The 18,063-nt window shown below is 48.7% G+C and overlaps 1 protein-coding gene across 1 annotated transcript in view; it reads right to left on the reverse strand.

Annotated features, from left to right (window-relative positions):
- Window positions 1-12,860, reverse strand: part of LOC309332123 (metabotropic glutamate receptor 6-like) — a 52,462-nt gene extending 39,602 nt beyond the window's left edge. Inside the window, exon 1 of the mRNA XM_081844943.1 lies at window positions 12,759-12,860. The gene's annotated coding sequence lies outside the window, so the exon portion shown is untranslated. The remainder of the gene's footprint in view (window positions 1-12,758) is intronic.
- Between the last annotated feature and the right edge of the window lie 5,203 nt (window positions 12,861-18,063).

Below are 18,063 nucleotides of genomic sequence, written 5' to 3' on the forward strand. Positions count from 1 at the left end.
AAACACTTATGCCAAAGAGCCCAGAGTGGCTCACAAAAGACCTTTAACAGCAATGCAACCATTTTTAAAACAATTTGACCACAGCAATAAATATAGCAAGAGAGTCATACAACACTAAGGTACAAGAAAAATATTTATTTAAAAATGCAACCACCATCAAAAATAATATAATGGCAGCAATTAAAACCACTTTGAAAAGGAGGAACCATTTATGACCCTAAAAAGGAAGCTTTTGACCATCTTAAAGAAGGCCATTAGAGACACTTACCGTATTGGCCTGAATATAAGCTTCACTTTTCCCCCAAATTCCGACCATGAAAAGTTAAAGTGCGGCTTATATTCATGACTTTCCAGTATGCAGCCAGGAGCAGCGAGGAACGGAACGGCTTATATTCGGGTATTTTTTCTTTTTTTTCCTCCCCCCCTTCCAATTTTAAAGGTGCAGCTTATATTCGGATGCGGCTTCTATTAGGGCCAATGCGGTATCTCTCTCTTACTGTGTGTTTTTTTTTTAAAAAAAAATTTAATTGAAGTTTTATTTCATAATAGGTTCTCTTTTTTTGAAGCTTTGTTGTTTCCATTTTTAAATACAATAAATATTCACCGATAGCATTTCATGGAATGGAATCCAAATCCATTTGCAAGACTGTCAACCTCAAACAATGTACATATGAGACAGACATGAATCCTGATAGAAGTGTGAAGAAGGGGTGGCGGAAAGCAGGCTTGTTACTTACAGTCATACAATTCCTGGGAGATGCCAGGGATTGAACCTGGGCCCTGCAGACACTCTGCCACAGAGCTATAGCTGTTCCCCCATTGTATGACTGCAAGTAACAAACCTTTCTGAAAGCACAAAGGAAAGAGGGTTCTGATTCTGCAGTGGGTAATTGTGCGCTGGTGTTGAAAGGAGAATTTAAAAGAAGGCAATAGCTGCTACTGTCTATCTTACAGCACTGCCCCTTGCATTTTGGCTCCACTGCTGAGTCTAAGCTTCTGCACCGCAGGAGATCAAGGCAGCCCTAAAGTGCTAAACATGCCTTCTTCAACCCTGCCAGTTATTGTCTCCTTATGTGCACTTCCCATAGTTCTGTTTCGGTGCACATGAGCAGCAGTGGAGCAATCAGAAAAAGGTACTCTTTGGAGCAGGGCCGACCCACCCATGAGGCAAGCTGAGGCGACTGCCTCAGGCAGCAGGATCCACAGGGACAGTAGACCCTGATGTTCATCTTTCTCCCTCCCCCTTGTTCCTGCTAATAATAATAACAATATTTATACTTTACCCATCTGGCTGGGTTTCCCCAGCCACTGTAAACATAGTAAAACCTCAAACATAGGAGCCAACTCCAGGGGGTCGTGGGTGCTTGGGCACCCATAATAATATACAGTGCTACCTCTGGATACGAACGGGATCCGTTCTGGAGCCCTGTTTGCATCCTGAAGTAAATGTAACACGCGTCTGCGTGTACGCGGGTCGCGTTTCGCCACTTCTGCGCATGCGCATGACATCATTTTGAGCGCCTGCGCATGCGCAAGTGGTGAAACCCGGAAGTAACACGCTCTGTTACTTCTGGGTCGCCACGGAGCGCAACCCGTAAATACCTAACTTGAAGCTACTTCAACCCGAGGTATGACTACATAGTGGTACCTCGGGTTAAGAACTTAATTCGTTCTGGAGGTCCGTTCTTAAGCTGAAACTGTTCTTAACCTGAAGCACCACTTTAGCTAATGGGGCCTCCTGCTGCTGCCACGCTGCCGGAGCACGATTTCTGTTCTTGTCCTGAAGCAAAGTTCTTAACCCAAGGTACTATTTCTGGGTTAGCGGAGTCTGTAACCTGAAGCTTCTGTAACCTGAAGCATCTGTAACCCGAGGTACCACTGTAATTGTGGGGGCTGGGCACCCACAAAGCCAGTGGGAAAAGCCGAGAAAGAAGCAGTTTAGCTCCGTCCTCTGCAGCCAGTGAGCAAAGCACCTTTTTTCGACCAGGGTGGGGGGCTCGGACGTGAAGGCAGACTCTGAGTACGAACCCCTCGCCACGGAAAAGGATGCCTCGCTGGCTGCGGAGAAGAGGAGGCGATGCTGCCAGCTGCTGCAACACAGACGTGCGACGTCACATGCACACACCTGCACGTAGTGTGTGTGACGTCACACGTCCGTAGAAGGCACCCACAATCCTGAGGGTGAGATGGCCCCCCTGACGTCAAGCATTAGAAACCTCCCAATACAGGGTTGTTGTCTAAAAGTCAGATAGTTGCTCATTTCCTTGACATCTGATGGGAGGGCGTTCCACAGGTAGGGAGCCACTACCAAAAAGGCCCTCTGCCTGCTTCCCTGTAACTTTACTTCTTGCAGTGAGGGAATGTTCATTCGGCCCTTCTGCCCTGGCAGGGAGGGTGTTGCCATTTTGTGCCAAAATGTCTTGGCTGGCCTGGCTTCTGAGTGAGGTGTTTGGTCTTTGTTGCCACACGGACTCTGCCACCATTCCTGTCGACAGCCCTGTGCACCAGCAGGGGATGAGTGTGGTTGCTTGCCCAGATCAAGGATTCCACACGAAAGCTTGAGAAGTATTCAGTAAGGCAGTGGGAGGCAGAGGGCCTGCAGCTGTGGTTGGGCTACAGCTCCCGTATTCCTGATCCTTGACTATGCTGGCTGGGACTGTTGGAAGTTCAGCAACATCTGGAAGGATACAGGTTTCTGTTCCTTCCAATACAAGAATGCCGTTACTCAGGATACAAGTTGGACTGGACATGTAGGAAGGGTAATGAATTAACTGTAAGTTCTCTTGGGGAAAGTGGAAAGTTATTACACACTTTTAATGATATTTAAAAGGCAAAGGGACCCCAGACAACTCTAAGGTTGCGACGCTCATCTTGCTTTAGTGGCCGAGAGAGCCGGCGTACAGCTTATGGGTCATATGGTCAGCATGACTAAGCCGCTTCTGGTGAACTAAAGCAGTGCACGGAAACGCCGTTTACCTTCCCGCCACAGTGGTACCTATTTATCTACTTGCGCTTTGACGTGCTTTCGAACTGCTAGGTTGGCAGGAGCAGGGATCGAGAAACAGGAGCTCACCCTGTCTCCTTTAAATAGATTTCAGCTGTTGGCTCTGCTGCTTTTATTCTGCAGTTTCCTTGTGGACTGTGGCTGCTTCCAGAGAACCTGTTTATTGTGCATCCATCCTGATTTGTTTGCACAAAGCTTGCAGGGAGTTTAAAGGACGATGGCTATTTGTCGTGCATTCATTCTGATCTGCTTGCAGGGGAAATGCAAAGCTTCTTCCACAGCACATTCATTGCTAGGGCAATTCCAGGGGGTTGTCTTCAATGCTAGCCCTACTCAACGCACACCTGCTGAAAGGAATAATCCTAACTTACTTGTGTCCATTAATTTCAATGGGTCTACTCTGAGTAGGACTAGCATTGAATACAGCCATTTTCATAGGCACATCCATCAGATGCTTTCGTCTTGCTGTCCCCACATCCAATCTCATTTTTAAAACAACAACATCATCAACAACATTCTTTCATTTCTGCCTTATTCTCTGAACTTTTTGCATTCCTCTCCAGCAAAACCCATGCTCATGAATACTCATTTAACTGCTGTTATTTTTTTTTGCAAAGTGCTTGACAGCAACATGATTGTGTACATGTACCCCACAGCAAGGCTGTTGTTCCTAGTGCAAATGAAAACACCTTCTCCATCTGAAGAAGTGTGCATGCACACGAAAGCTCATACCAAGAACTGACTTAGTTGGTCTTTAAGGTGCTACTGGAAGGAATTTGTTTTGTTTTGACTATGGCAGACCAACACGGCTACCTATCTGTAACCTTCTCCATCTGTTACGCATGAATGGGATGTTGCACTCAGATGGCATTGAAAAATCACTCATGGGAGAATCACGCCAAGGGTGAGGCCAAGACATTTGATTGCCTGGGATGGAAAACCCTAATGGGGATTTCCACTCATTCACATGGGGCAGAATCTGTTAGGAATATGCAGAAACACCAAACATTTAAAGCACACAACTTCCCCCCAAGATTACTGGGAACTATAGTTTCTTAAGGGTGCTGGAAATTGTGGCTCTGTGAGGGGTAAACTACAATTCCTGTGAATATTTGGAGGAAGCCATGTGCTTTAAGTGGGCTTTACATATATGGAGTGTACGTTTGCTGGTCCACCTTGCCATCACTGTAAGCATCTTGGTTACAGCTTATAATTTTGCTGTAAATTTTGCCTCCCCCTGCCCCGCCCCGTGAGCTAGCAAGAGCTTTCTTGCTTTTTCCCTCCCCCTTCTTTCCTGACCAGAGTCCTGCCTGCATCCAGCAACCCCCACCACACTTGGCAGCCTCTGATCTGTTTAAAAAATAAAGGTACCAACTCTATTACTTGTGTGCTTGATTATATGGATTAATTGTGAATATTGTCTTGAAGTGCAAGCTGGATTTCGAAGGGGCAGAGGAACCAGAGACCAAATTGCAAACATGCGCTGGATTATGGAGAAAGCTAGAGAGTTCCAGAAAAACATCTACTTCTGCTTCATTGGCTATGCAAAAGCCTTTGACTGTGTCGACCACAGCAAACTATGGCAAGTTCTTAAAGAAATGGGAGTGCCTGATCACCTCATCTGTCTCCTGAGAAATCTCTATGTGGGACAAGAAGCTACAGTTAGAACTGGGTATGGAACAACTGATTGGTTCAAAATTGGGAAAGGAGTACGACGAGGCTGTATATTGTCTCCCTGCTTATTTAACTAATATGCAGAATTCATCATGCGAAAGGCTGGGCTGGACCATAAAGAAGGCTGATCGCCGAAGAATTGATGCTTTTGAATTATGGTGCTAGAGGAGACTCTTGAAAGTCCCATGGACTGCAAGAAGATCAAATGCATCCATTCTGAAGGAAATCAGCCCTGAGTGCTCACTGGAAGGACAGATCCTGAAGATGAGGCTCCAATACTTTGGCCACCTCATGAGAAGACTCCCTGGAAAAGATCCTGATGTTGGGAAAGATGGAGGGCACAAGGAGAAGGGGACAACAGAGGACGAGATGGTTGGACAGTGTTCTCAAAGCTACCAGCATGAGTCTGACCAAACTGTGGGAGGCCGTGGAAGACGAGTGCCTGGCGTGCTCTGGTCCATGGGGTCACGAAGAGTCGGACACGACTAAACAACTAAACAACAACAACAAGCAACAAATTGTCTTGTATTAACTCTATTGCAAACACTTTAAATTATTGCTACAGGAATTTAATTCAGTGTGTGGCCCCTATGTCAAAGTATTATTGCAGCCCACTTGGTCTGAGAGGTTGGACGGCCCGGCTATAGGTGGTTCCTACAGAAGGCATGTCTGGGTCTTGAGTGTCCTTGGACACAATATGATTCTCCCCCAGGAATCTGCCTGACTCTCCGCTTGCAACTGCTCTCAGCGACGGCTGGGTGAGGAATGCTTCCTCCTGCCCCAAAGAGAGATGCGCAAAACAACAAACTTCTGGTTACGTGAAACATATTCAGTAAACACACAAGACGTAACTGGCTGTACGTTTGAAAAAAATAACATACACTATTCATTGTCCTGAATTGTAGATTTCAACAAAAGTCAGCAGCTACTACTATGCTATAAGATCCACTGTCCTGTGATATCATATATGAGTTTGTACTACTAATGAAGCCCAAGATGGCAAAACAAGGCTAATATTCCGGAAATTCTTGCCTTAGACTCTGTGAAAGGATTCTGTGGAACTGCAACAACCTTTCGTGTGGACTGTTGGACTCTATGAACAGACAGGTGGAATAGACACTTTCACATACAGTGGTACCTCTGGTTACGTACTTAATTCGTTCCGGAGGTCCATTCTTAACCTGAAACTGTTCTTAACCTGAAGCACCACTTTAGCTAATGGGGCCTCTTGCTGCCGTCGTGCTGCCGGAGCACAATTTCTGTTTTCATCCTGAAACAAAGTTCTTAACCCGAGGTACTATTTCTGGGTTAGCGGAGTCTGTAACCTGAAGCGTCTGTAACCTGAGGTACCACTGTATATGGACCTTATGCATAAACTGATTAGAAAATGAACTGATCCACTGGGTCTTCTACTTTGTTCCTTGAACTTTATGAGCTACTTTTGTGGAAATCTACAATTCAATACAATGAATAGTATATATTATTTTTTCAAACGTACAGCCGGTTACGTCTTGTGTGTTTACCAAAGAGAGAAGAGGCAGTCTGTGTCAGAGAATCCAAGGCTGGAGTAGAATTATAGAATGAAAAGGTCCCATTGGGTCATCTAGTCCAACCCCCCCATGCGGGAATCTTTTTGCCCAATGTGGGGCTTGAACCCACAAACCTGAGTTATAAGAGTTTCATGCTCTTACCAATTGAGCATAGAATAGAAGAGGGTTGGATCCCGGCTGCTCAGTTCCTCCCCTGCTTCAAAAGAAACTTCACCATTCTGAATACAGTGGTACCTCAGGTTACATATGCTTCAGGTTACATATGCTTCAGGTTACAGACTCTGTTAACCCAGAAATAGTACCTCGGGTTAAGAACTTTGCTTCAGGATGAGAACAGAAATCGTGCTCCGGCGGCATGGCAGCAGCAGGAGGCCCCATTAGCTAAAGTGGTGCTTCAGGTTAAGAACAGTTTCAGGTTAATTACAGACATCCGGAACGAATTAAGTACTTAACCCGAGGTACCACTGTACAGGGCACACATTGAGGAGAACTACATACTTAAAAAACATTGTTTTTGATTTGTGTAGAAGAGTCAGGTTTCCCAAGAATTCGGAATACTATGAGAAGGACTGAGAATTGGGGAAATAGGAATTGGGGAAGGGGCTGCAGGGACAGGGGAAAGGAAGGTGGAATGGCAAAAAGCTGGGCAGAGTGCTGAGCCTCATCCAAAGTCTGGCTGAACCCAGCGGCCATCAGGATCTGCCTATATAATTTTCTGATTTCTCTGAAGTCCTAAGTACTAGAAGCATTATTATTTACTACTACTACTACCACCACCGCTATGAAACCCCCCCCCCCAAATGAACAAGTCAGATCTGAATCCAGAAACAAGGACTGGAATCTGTCTGAAGAGGAGGGGGTGGAATTGGTAGAGGCTGAGAACTGAGGAGGGTGGAGATGGCTTTGCATGGGAGGAAAGGCAGTGGTAGCCACCCGGGGCTAAAGACCCTCAATATGGAATTGCGATTTCTGAGCGCTGTTTGTGTGTGTTATTTATTTACTTCCCTCTGTGACTGAAATGCAGCCGATTAAAGCTGAAAGTGGTCTCTCTCCCTCTCTCTCCCTCTCTCCGGGGAAAGGGGCTTGGTGCCAAAGCCTGGACGGCTGGGATAATAGCACAGTACATTAGGCAGAGAGAAGGGAATGCATCTGCGGAGATCAGGCTGGGGCCAGGGGATGAAAATGGAGGGTCTCTTCTTTCCAAATAGGATTAAAAAGGAAAGAGGATGACTGGCCAGGCAAGGGGTGGGTGGGGGAGAGCTTGCCCCAGGGCAAGCACGTTAGGGGGCAGATGGGAAGAGGGAAGCAGGATTTGGGGACCTGCTCTCATGCACAGGCACCTCCCCAAAAACCACAGCAAAGCTTTTCCCTTGCCTTCTGCGTTGGATCAATGGTCTCTTCCAACCCCAACCTCCCACACTCCTAGCCTGGGCAAGAGCAACTGTCTGCCTAGCCTTGCCTACTTTGGGATACAGGAAGCAGGCCTCACGCCATCCAAGTTGGACCATCAAGCTCTGTATGGTCCACATCGACAGTGTGTGCTCCCAACTCTTCCTTAGAATCATAGAATCATAGAGTTGGAAGAGACCACAAGGGCCATCGAGTCCAACCCCCTGCCAAGCAGGAAACACCATCAGAGCACTCCTGACATATGGTTGTCAAGCCTCTGCTTAAAGACCTCCAAAGAAGGAGACTCCACCACACTCCTTGGCAGCAAATTCCACTGTCGAACAGCTCTTACTGTCAGGAAGTTCTTCCTAATGTTTAGCTGGAATCTTCTTTCTTGTAGTTTGGAACCATTGCTCCGTGTCCGCTTCTCTGGAGCAGCAGAAAACAACCTTTCTCCCTCCTCTATGTGACCTCCTTTTATATATTTGAACATGGCTATCATATCACCCCTTAACCTCCTCTTCTCCAGGCTAAACATGCCCAGCTCCCTTAGCCGTTCTTCATAAGGCATCGTTTCCAGGCCTTTGACCATTTTGGTTGCCCTCCTCTGGACACGTTCCAGTTTGTCAGTGTCCTTCTTGAACGGTGGTGCCCAGAACTGGCAGCTGCAGCTTGACGTTACAATTACTGGACGCCATATGATGTTAGGTGATTGACAAGTGGTTTTCCTTGTCCGGCTGGAAAGTGGACTCACAGTGGATTGGCCGCCACTGTCGATCTGGCTGGATCCAGCTTCCCCTCTCCTGGTCTACAGTGATTGGCAGTGACTCTCCCGAGGTTTGGACAAGAGTCTTTCCGAGTCCTATCTGTGGATGCCAAGGGCTGAACCGTTTGCAAGCCAAGCATGGACTCCTCCACTGAACCTCTCCTTTCTGGGCCCCTTCTATTGGGCTGATTCAGAGCAACTGATTTGCATTGGCTCAATGCCTGCCCCGTTTGGTCCAGAGATGGCCGCCTTGGATCACCTGGATCAACTGCAACTGCCGCCTTGCATGGCATTGCACGGATATTGTCCAGGACTGAGGCTGGGGCAACAAGCCAGGAGAGCGGCCAACAGACCTGCTGTTCAGCCAGTGCAGGCAGAACTTTGAGGCAGCCTGTAACATGGGGTGGGAAAGCCTCATGGGTCAATTTGGTTCTGCCAGAAGGGTCCAGCTTGGCCATGTCCCCCAAACCACACCCGCCCATCAATCAACTGATGTCACTGGGTGGCTTCAGCTGATGGGCTTGCAGGACTGGGGTTCAATCCTGCTGGGTGCTGCTTCCCCTGTGGGGAGCACGTTGGCAAAGCAGACACCCCCAACCCACCCCCTGCAGGTCAACTTTGACAGCTGGGCAGGACCGCCCACCTGTCCATCACCTGACATGATCAAGATGTCAGATGATTGTCTGGCAGAGGCAGGTGAAGATAAAATTGGAGTGCAAGGACACTTTCCAGCCAGGCAAAAGCCCTCAAGGAGTGTGTGAATCAGGACTGGTAGAGGGTGAGGACTGGGGGGACTTCCTAAAGCCAGGCATTTATTTCCTGGGTCTGAGGCCTCCTCACCCCTGGATGAGGCATTGCCAGTTCTCCTCAGGTTCAGCTCCTAAGAAGGGGCAGGATGCTAGAGCAGCAGCAGGAGAGGCTAACAGAAGCTGTAGGGGGCAAAGAACATCGCTTGGCAGGTTGAGGACAGAACCTGGCTGTGACTAGCAAGTAAGGGACAGGGCTGTTGGGCACCAAGGTAGAGTGAATAACAAAAGTGTTCAAGCTTCACAGGATACACCCGGCCCCTTTGGCTCTGAGCTGTCACCCTGAGGTTTTCCTTGTGGTGTGGTGGTTCAAGTGACAGACTAAGGCCTGGGAGAGCTGGGTTCAAATCTCCACTCCAGCCATGAAACTCACCAGGCAATCCTAAAACCCTAAAACTGTAGAGGGTCATCCTTGGCCAATCACTCAACCCTACCTTACAGGATTGTTGTGAAGACAAAATGGGAGGTGGGAGAACCCTGTGTGCCACCTTGAGCTCTTTGGAGGAAAGGCGGAATGTAAGTATACTAGCCTGAGAACGAGGCCCTGGTGTCAGAAGGAAGAGATCCAGTCCAGAGCAAGGACCAGCTGCTTTAGGGCAGAGCTGGGGAGCACGTGGCCCTCCAGAGCTCCCACCCTCCCTGACCATTGGCTCTGCTGACTAAGCCTGATGGAAATTGGAGCCCCACACTATCTGGAGGGCCATGGGTCCCCACCCCTGCTTTAAAAGCATTGCATTGCAGAGGGTTTGGAGTAGATGACCCATGGGGTCCTGTCCCACTCTACAGTTCTATGATTCGATGTCTCTGATGGTCAAGAGATGGCACCACCACCCAAACATGCCCTTCTATCTATACTTCCAAAGAGCATCCCTTGGTCTTCTCCACATGACAGCCGACAAGGCGGGCACAGTTAGGCAATGAAGAGGAATCCTTTGACTTCTTTTAGCACGTTCTACCTTCTTCTTTTTGCTTCACCTCATAGAGCTGCTAGCTCAGATCCCCCGGTGCACAGCTGCCCTGCAAAACTCACCCAGTTTTTAATCCCTGAACGGCAGCCCTGTAGACTTCACTCTAGCAAAGTCACCCACTCTGAGTGTGCTCTCTTGCACCACAGCAGTGGCAGCAGCGATTGACTGATCATGTGTTTATAGGAGTATCTCACGACTCTTCCTATAAGAACAGAATGAAACAATGGATGCCAGAGATTTGACCCAGAGGATCCCTTAAGAATTTCCAAAGCTGGGAGATCATGCACAGTTTGGACATGATCAGAAACCTTTAAGAGGAAGGGCTGTAGCCCTCCAGGCATAGAATTCTATTTTGGCATGCAAACATTCCGGGTTCGATTCCTGACAGCTCCAGGTAAAGGCTGGGACTTTTCCCTGCCTGGAACCCTGGAGAGAGCTTCTGTTGGGGCAATTTTGAGTTGGATGGGCCAATGGTCTGACTCAGCATAAGGCAACTTCTTTGTGTTTTCTGTGTCATTGCAAGAGACCCTGCGGGTTGCTTCCCTTAGCGAGAGTGTGCTGCTTCATGGGCACTGCTAAAGAGACCACCACCCCAAGCAGCCCCTTGGGTTACTTGGGCTCGTGGGCTGGGCCTGGCTTCTGGGACTTTGGCTACCAAAGGGATTGCTCTTTCCACTTAGCTGCCCTGAACAGGCTGCTTCCCCATGTGCCCTGCTGGCCTCTTTGAAATGATAGGCTCTTCCCTTCCATTTTGCTGCCTTGCACCAGATCCCTTGAACCAGGCAGCACCTCCTGCACCAGCCTTTACACCAGAATTCAGCATGGTGGCTCCTGGAGGCCATTGCAGAAGCTGCTCTTTGCCTCTCGGTTTGTTCACCTGCAAAGTGGGCGCAATGATCACTCTCCCAACCAATTCGCTGGCTGAGTGACAGTGTGAGGTCTTTGTCTTTTTGTAGAGGAGGCACTGATCTCAGAGCTGATGCGAGCCCAGGGCCCAGCCTGTGCCCGACTTGGAAATATCCAAAATGGCACTTCCTTGTGCAGAAATTATCTTTGGTCTCAGCCCACTGGGAAGTTCTCCTGCACAAAATTATTTGACATGAACAAGAGCTGCACAAGAGCATTACCATGCACAGTACATTGTCTCCAGTGGAACAGATCTGTCCTTCTCCCACCCTGTGGTCCAGTGGCGTGTGGTCAGTGGACTAGGGGGACTAGGCTAGTTCCCTAAATGTTCCTGGTAAATTAGAGTATTAAAGTATTACAGCCTGGTGCCTCCTCCCCAAAGCCCGGGAAGCTTCTGCCCAGCTTAAGGGAGGAGGCACGATGCTCACGCGCATCTCTGGCCCTAACTGTTCCCCTATGGAAAATCGCACTGCATGCCACTGCTGTGGTCTTTAATGCTTTCCCCCAATCCTCACCTCATCCTTTGGAAAAGCCACTTCTGCCCTGACCTGTAAGGCCCAAGAATAATAATCCTGCCGGTTTTGTTGTCCAAGTTAGCAAAAGCAAAGACCCATTTCCCTGCCATCTCTGTGCCTCTTTAACAGGGTAATTAATTGTAAAACGGGGCTGTGGTTAGTTGAAGGGAGGGAGGGGTGTTGTTGTTGTTGTTGTTTTGGTTCATGCTTTTTTGGGGGGGTCTGTTTCATATATTCTATGTTCATAGAAGGTATAGAATCACAGAATTGTAGAATTGGAAGGGACCCCAAGGGTCATCTAGTCCAACCCCCTGCAATGTAGGAAGCTCAGCTAAAGTATCCATGACAGATGACCATCCAACCTCTGCTTAAAAATCCTCCAAGGAAGGAGACTTCACAACCTCCAGAGGGAGACTGTCAAGCATCTCTTACTATCAGAAAGTCCCCCCCCCCGATGTTTAGTCGGAATCTCATTTCTTTGTAATTTGTTGCCTTGCACTAAGAACAACTGTTGTGTAGAAGAAGGAATTCCCAACAGCCACGGCAGCTTCTTCTCTCTCCCCCCCAGCTGTTTCTATAACCCCTCACACCAAACAAACCTCACCTCTCATTGCAATTGTTTAAGGAAAGGAGCCTTGTCCCGGAGGGAGGCGGCGTTGACTTGTTCCGAGGGCTCAGCCCCAGCCCAGAGTCCAGTTTAGAAAATTAAACAAACGAAAGTGCCTCTGAGCAGGTACAGAGTGCATTTCCTTCATCCCCCGAGTGATTCCGCGGAGGGTTTCAGATCAGAGGCGGCAGCAATTCCAATCGCATCTGAACCCGCCGCGCCTCTTTGTCCTGTAGAAATTAAACAGGCTTGGAGTCCTCTTTTGCGTCTGGTGGAAACCGGCTTGACATTATTATTATTGCTGTATATATACCATTAAGTTGCGCTGAGAGTAGACCCATTGACACCAACGGACCTGAGGGAGTCACGTCCCTTGATCGCGACGGGTCCCTTCTGATCCGGGCTAACATTGGATGCATCCCGCAGAAGGCAGCGGCGAGAGGAAAGCCCTCTGCACACGCTCAGAGGCACTGCCTTTCTATTGATCACGTCCCCTCTTTTGCACTGGGGGTCCCCGGAGCTGAAGCGCCCCCCTCCCGCTCCTCTGCGCCCCCGCCGCCCTCTTCCTCCTACCTGACCCCGGGGTCCCCCGCCGGTGTCGCCTGCCCTCGGGGTCCCTGGCTCTCGCCGCCGTCTCCGCGCGGCATCTCGGGCTCCCCCGGGCTCGCCTGCGTCCCCAGGCGGCGGCGGGTGGCGCCTTGACGCCCCGTCTGCCCAGCCGCTGGGCGCCCGCTGGAATTAGAGATGGCAGCGAAGCGGCGGGCAGGGAAATCCGCTCGGAAAATCCTCGCGCTTTAATGCACCCGGCTTTGGAGAGGATTGGAGCGCAAATGGGAGGGGGGAACCCAGGACGGCGAATTCCGCCTCCCCCCCCCCCCCCGCGCTCTCTCCATGCATTAAGTATGAGAGGGAGAGGGAGAGATCGGCTCCGTTCCTTCCATTCTAGCCTTTCCGAGTCCCCACCCCTCTCTTTCTCACCGCACACCCCTTTCCTGGTGTCTTTCTGCCTTTCTGCATCGCCTCTCCCGCTTTTCCTGCCTTCCTTTCTGCTGCGCAAGGGATGCTCTCAGGTAGACAGGAGTGGCGGGAGACAGGTGCGCCAGCGCGCATCCCCTGCTCTTCCCCAAGAACTTTGGGGCAGGCCCACACCTTCCGGGAATCACTCCAGTCTAGCAGAGCTTAACCCTGCACCCTCCCAAGCCAGCCAACCGGAAGGGCCAGGGCATGGAAATGAGTATCAAAAGTCACACAATGTATAAGAAACAGTTCTTTAAACAGCGCTTAATTGAGTAATGTTGCCCCCCACCCCACCAACTGCCTCCTGTACATAATAAGGAAGTCTAATTTCAAGATGCTTGACTGGAATCTAGACAGTAGCTTGCTGGGAGGCTCAGTGTGGGCAGCAGGTCAGGCAGAGCAACGCACCTTGTAATCTGGTGAACCAGGTTCACTTCCCCGCTCCTCCACATGCAGCTTCTGGGTGACCTTGGGCCAGTCACACTTCTCTGAAGTCTCTCAGCCTCACTCACCTCACAGAGTGTTTGTTGTGGGGAGGAAGGGGAGGGAGATTGTTAGCCGCTTTGAGACTCCTTAGGGTAGTGAAAGGTCCGTATAGTTAAAGCTATGGTTTTCCCAGTAGTGATGTATGGAAGTGAGAGCTGGACCAGAAAGAAGGCTGATCGCCGAAGAATTGATGATTTTGAATTATGGTGCTGGAGGAGATTCTTGAGAGTCCTATGGACTGCAAGAAGATCAAACCTATCCATTCTGAAGGAAATCAGCCCTGAGTGCTCACTGGAATGACAGATCCTGAAGCTGAGGCTCCAGTACTTTGGCCACCTCATGAGAAGAGAAGACTCCCTGGAAAAGACCCTGATGCTGGGAAAGATGGAGGGCACAAGGAGAAGGGGACGACAGAGGACGAGATGGTTGGACAGTGTTCTCAAAGCTACAAACATGAGTTTGACCAAACTGCGGGAGGCAGTGGAAGACAGGAGTGCCTGGCGTGCTCTGGTCCATGGGGTCACTTAGTCGGACACGACTAAACAACAACTAAACAACAACAACAACAATTTCAAGACGCTTGACTGCAATCTAGACAGTAGCTTGCTTGGAGGCTCAGTGTGGGCAGCAGGTCAGGCAGAGCAATGTCCTTTGTGCCTTGTGCCTTGCAGCCTTACACAGCAGAGCACATCCAGCTACTGGATATGGCTGGCAGGACCTAGGTGAAAACCAGAGAAGAGCGTGCTGGACAGCAGCTGCCAACACAGGCTTTGCATGACAGTTTTGAAGCAGGAGCATTTTTCTGGACAGTGGTCAACCAGAGCTGCCTCTAGGAAATCTGCAAGCAGGACATGGGGGCAGTAGTCCTCTTCTGCTGCCCCCCACCCCATGAGTAGACTTTTTAGAGCCACCTAAGGTCATTTTGAGACAACTTGCATATTGAGCAACTTGCATCCTGACTGGTTACGTACAGTTTGTGGGGAGGTTAGATGGCGGCAGCTGTGTACTGAGCATTCCTTCCAATTTGTTGGCAGCCAGTTTATACCACGATGCATCGAGCAAGCGTTGTCCCATGTTTATCTGACACATTTCCCCATCCCCTTTCCTTGTCTGCTTTTGGGGGAGGGAAGTGGGTGAGTTGCACAACAGTGCCAAAATAAGGTTCAATTGCCCGAAACCTGAATCTGCTAAGGTGCCATGGAATCCCACCCAAAAATAACAATAGTCTAGAAATATCCTAAGTTGACGTCTATCTTCACCACATTGTGTGGAAGCAAAGTCCTGAATCTTCCACCATTTCTGTCCTGAATCTTCCATCATTAGTCTTCACTGGATGACTCTGAGTTCTAGCATTATGATGACGGAGGGCGAAAAAGCTCCCTATCTGCCTTATCCACCCTGCACTATTTTATTAATCTCTGACCTGTCCCCCTATTTTTGAAACCATTTTCTTGAAACTAGGAAACCTCAACTGTTAAGAAGGCATTACAATATGGGCAGTGCCAATTTCCAGCCCCTTTCCTAATCACCCCTGGAATTTGCTTCCCCCCCCCCAACCTGCTGTGCACTGGGTCAAGATCTTCATCAAGTTCTCCATCACGACCCCAAGATCTCTTTCCTGGTCTCTCAACACCAGCTTAGACCCAGTCAATTTGTTTCGGAACATTAGGCAGAAAATCCCACAAGCGCCTCTCCTTCGGAGCAAAATTGCAATAGTAATAAAGTAAATAAATAACAATTGGCTATGCTTTCATGACACCCCAAAATCAAGTGCCTGAGGCTGTCAGGTCATTCTGCCTGATGTTATCTCTGGCTCTGCAGAATACCAGATTCAGGAGAACTAGGACGTGGTTGAACCAAGATCTAAATCTGCCCACGAATCCCTCTTGTCTACTTTGCCTCTTTCCTCTCTCATCTCTGCCATGTTCTGAAGCTATTTTTACCACTACTGAAGTCAGGCATGGCATTCTGTCTCCTGCTGGGCTCCTGGAAAATCATTCCCTTGGCTGCCTTGTTACACCACAAAAAGCCGGGGCAGGAAATGGAGTGAACTTGCTCCACTGGCCAAATGCTCCAGGTAAATGATGCCTTCAGGAATGCCTTCATCCCATAATCCTCCCAGGGGCAGCAATATTTGAAGAGATCTCTGCCTGAGCCAGTGGAGGGTCTGGCTTTACCATTAGAAAGAAGAAGAAGAAGAAGAAGAAGAAGAAGAAGAAGAAGAAGAAGAAGAAGAGGAGGAGTTTGGATTTGATATCCTGCCTTTCACTCCCCTTCAGGAGTCTCAAAGCGGCTAACAATCTCCTTTCCCTTCCTCCCCCACAACAAACACTCTGTGAGGTGAGTGGGGCTGAGAGACTTCAAAGAAGTGTGACTGGCCCAAGTTCACCCAGCAGCTGCATGTGGAGGAGCGGAGACGCGAACCCGGTTCCCCAGATTACGCTTAACCATTACACCACACTGACTCCAGAGTGAGCCATTCTCCTCAGGTGGCAGATGCTGGGGAGGGGGGCATTGTCATATCTTGCAAGTCCCCCCTCCCACCAGCTGTTCTCCATGTTTGAGATAAGATCTCTGTGTGACATGGGCCCATCACACATTCGACTAGCATACTGGCTTTAGGTTCACTAAAGAAGTGTTGTTCAATGTGTGCTCCCCAGATGTTCTTTAATTCTATTATTCTATGTTGCTGAACTACAATTCCCACCATCCTGACGATACTGGGTGGGGATGATGGGAGCTGTAGTCCAACAACATTGGGGGACCCAAGTCTGAAGGGCACTGCAGTGGAAAACGCTGTCCCATCTGCAGTGCTGAAATGAGATTCAGCTGCCAGTTCTGTCAGCTTCTGTACCCTGGGATGGAGGTGGGTAGGCACAATCTTGCCCTTTGCCTCAGGCAGCAAAATGTCTTGCGCCAGCCCCTTCCAGGTGAAAGAAATCTAGGACTGCCCCACTGGGACTTCCTGAGTGACCTTGGCTAAGTACATTTTTTTTCCAGCCACAGCTTCTCTATCTAAGCTGAGAATACCATAGCCTTCCTCACAGGAAGACGGTGGGGAAATGAAGATTAAAAGAGAGAAGGACTGAAAACCACCATAAACATTAAATCAATAAATAGAAACGGCAATTGCTCTCCCTTCGATTGACAAGTGTGTTTAAAGGCTCAGGGCACTGGCTCATCATGTGACACAACTTTGCACATTCCCAGGAAGCCATGACTGTTAAAGTGGTGTGAGAGTGATTCAAATGTATGGGTGTGGATGTGACCCCAGACATTACATCTGCCTGAAAGGGAATGGAAGGACATCCCCCTCCATTTTGGCTGCTGATGTTTCCATAAACCAAGTCAGTTCTTTGCCTTCTGATTGGCTGCCTGCTGCTTGAGCTACTCTTAGCTGAAATGATGTCAGGGATTGAACCTGGAACTGTCTGCATGAAAAGATCTATCCACTCAGCCCTAGCCCCTTCCCCAAAAGGACATTTGGGACCACTTGGCCGCACCTGTGATATGGCAGGAAGAGTGGGCCACATCCTGCACCTCAGACAGGGGGACATGAGATGCAGAGGAGGAGACACTTGAGCCTAACTCTTAAAATGGGATGCTAATGTTTGGGAGTGGTGGTCGTGGGGAGGAACTTGTGAAGCATTGCAGAGCCTGTGAGGTGCAGCCTGGTGTTCCTTGCAATGCTTCTTCTGTGACATTTGCAAGGGATCCTGCGGTGCAGCTGAAAATACTTTGTTAATTCTGCTAGATAAGAACAAGACATCCTTGTCCCCTTGGGGACAATCGGACTTGAAAGGAGTATGAAACAAGATTTGGACTACCCCATAGGCTTCACCTTTAAGTATGGAGGACTGACCGGAAGAAATATGGATCTTGTTGGGCCGGAGCTTCTCCGAGATTTGCTGTTCAACATTAAGGACTAACAAAAAGACCAGCAGAGAGGAAGTGAGAGAGAATTAAGAGCCTCAGATGTTAGATCTCCAGGCTGATTGCATATTGAGACTGATAGACATTTGTTGGGGACGGAAACCGGGAAGGGGGTATGGGTGGAATAGAAATTGGGAATTTAAAGGGTATATAATTACAATTTCTTTTCTTTTTTATGTTATTATTTGTTTGAAAATTGGGAAATTCATGGAAGAGAATTGTGGTCAATCTTAGAAAATGCTTTAAGAATAAGTATTGATGTATAAGTTTGGATGAGAGCTAAGATGAGACAAAGTAAAGTTGGTTTTTAAAGTGAATTAAATTAGGTGAGGACTTGCTGAGTTAACAACTTGAATTGGAATACAGAGAGGGGAGGGGCGAGGAGGTCTGAGAAATAAGATAAAAGAAAAGTAAGCAATTGAAATTCTATGTGTTTTTAATT

This window comes from Podarcis erhardii, assembly GCF_964252035.2.
Source record: "Podarcis erhardii genome assembly, chromosome: 17".
In the NCBI taxonomy this organism is placed as follows: domain Eukaryota; kingdom Metazoa; phylum Chordata; class Lepidosauria; order Squamata; family Lacertidae; genus Podarcis; species Podarcis erhardii.